Below are 2252 nucleotides of genomic sequence, written 5' to 3'. Positions count from 1 at the left end.
TCAAGAACTTAGTCCAAGGCACAGCTGAAAGGCGAAAGGAGTAAATGGACGGTCTATAGAAGGAAGAGGAACTGAAGGCAACATTATAGAACTGGAATTGTTGATGAAGATGAGATGGAAGACACGATACTGCGAGAAGAATTTGTGAAAGACCCAAGTCGAAACGAAGTCCTGGGAGTAGATGACATTCCGTCAGAACTACTGATTGCTCTGGGAGAGCCAGCCATGACAAAACTCTTCCATGAGGTGTGGAAGATTTATGAGACAGGCGAAATACCATCAGACTTCAAGAAGAATATAATAGTTCCAATTCCAAAGAAAGCAGGTGCTGAGATATATTAATATTATCGAACTATCGGTTTAAGAAGCCACTGTTGCAAAATATTAACACGAACTCCTTACAGCAGAACAGAAAAACTGGTAGAAGCCAACCTCGGGGAAGACCAGTTTGGACTCCTGAGAAATGAGGGCACACGCGATACAATACTGACCCTACGACTTAACTTAGAAGATAGGACAAGGTAAGGCTAACTTACATTTATGGCATTTGTAGACTTATAGAAAGCTTTGGACAATGTTGAATGGAGTACTCCCACCAGAACTAAAAACCAGTCCAATGTTGCAAATTTTACCTTTTTTTATTCACTTGATGACAAGCTTCAGGTCGAGATCTATTATCAAATCATCGTAACACAGAAATGTGCAAATGCTATATTCGACTGTGTTACGATGATTTGAGAATGTGTCTCGGCCCGAAACTAGTCACCGAGTGAACAAAAGCAAACTTTTGCAAATCTGGACTGGATTTTGGTTCTACTGATTAACAGAAGTTGCTGACCCGCAGCTATTCCAGCATGCCGGAATTTCGTGGAGTACTCTCTTTGAAATGCTGAAGACAGCGCGAGTAAAATACAGGGAGTGAAAGATCATTTACAGCTGGTACAGAAACCAGACTGTAGTTGTAAGAGTCGAAGGGTATGAAAAGGAAGCAGTTCCTGAGAAAGGAGGAAGTCAGCGTTTTAGCCTATCCCTGATGTTATCCAAACTGTACATTCAGCAAGCAGTAAATCAAACCAAAGAAACATTTTAAGTAGGAATTGAAATTCATGGGGAAGAAATAATAACTTTGAGTTTCACCGAAACATTGCAATTTTTCCAAAGACAGAAAAGGATTTGGAAGAGCAAATGAACAGAATGGATACTGTCTTGCAAGGACGATATAAGATGAATATCGGGAAAAGCGGAACAAAAGTAATGGACTAGGAAATCAGACACGAGAAGTAACAGAGGCGTTTCGCTGTTTGGGTAGAAAATTAAGTAATGATGGCCAAAGAAGAAAGGAAGTGACCTGTAGACCGGCTGTAGCGAGTAAAGCATTTCTGAATTAGAGGAATTTGATTAACATTTGACATAAATTTGTTAGGAAGACTTTTCTCAGCATATTTGTCTGGAAAGTAGCCCATGCGGAAGTGAAATGTTGACCGTACCTAATTTAGACAACAAGAGGATGCAGGTTTTTAAAATGTAGTGCTACAGGAGAATTTTGAGAATTAGGTGTGTAGATCACGGAGCTATAGAGGAGGTACCGAGTAGAATTCCAGAAAAAATAATACCGTGACTGAAACAAGTGATAACTTCATAGAACTCATTCTGAGACATCAAGGAATCATCATTTATCATTCGAGGGAAGAGTGGGATGTAAGAATTGTAAAGTTAGGCCTAAGCATGAATACAGTAAGCAAGTTCAAATGGCTGTAGGGTACATCAGTTATTCAGAGAGTAATGAGTTTGCGCTGGGGACAGTAGCACTGAGTGCTGCATCAAACCGGGATTCGGACTGAAGAAAGAAACAATAAAAACATCACGTATGAACGGAAAAAATTAAAATGATGGTGTGGCATTGGTAGACCGGAGGCCCCATCTGGGTAAGTTCGGCCGCCGGGTAACAGGTTTTATTTCAGGTGAGAACACATTGGGTGACTTGCGTGTCGGTAGGATGATGATAGTGACAACATAACACCGAGATCAGGGGGTGAGAACATCTCCTACCGGGCCAGGAATCGAATCCCCGCCCACTGCATGGTAGGCAAAGACGTTACCACCCAACGAAGCAGGCCGAAGGAAATGGTTCAAAAATGAGTGAAGTTCGAAACTGTAACACAACAGACAACAATGGTTATCTCATAATGTACTGCCAATTACTCAACATTGACTACCGAAGGCTTCAGATTTCTACCAGTTCAGAGCTAGGC

The sequence above is a fragment of the Schistocerca nitens genome, chromosome 1, assembly GCF_023898315.1.
Source record: "Schistocerca nitens isolate TAMUIC-IGC-003100 chromosome 1, iqSchNite1.1, whole genome shotgun sequence".
NCBI classification, from domain to species: Eukaryota; Metazoa; Arthropoda; class Insecta; order Orthoptera; family Acrididae; genus Schistocerca; species Schistocerca nitens.
This window is presented reverse-complemented; position numbering follows the sequence as displayed.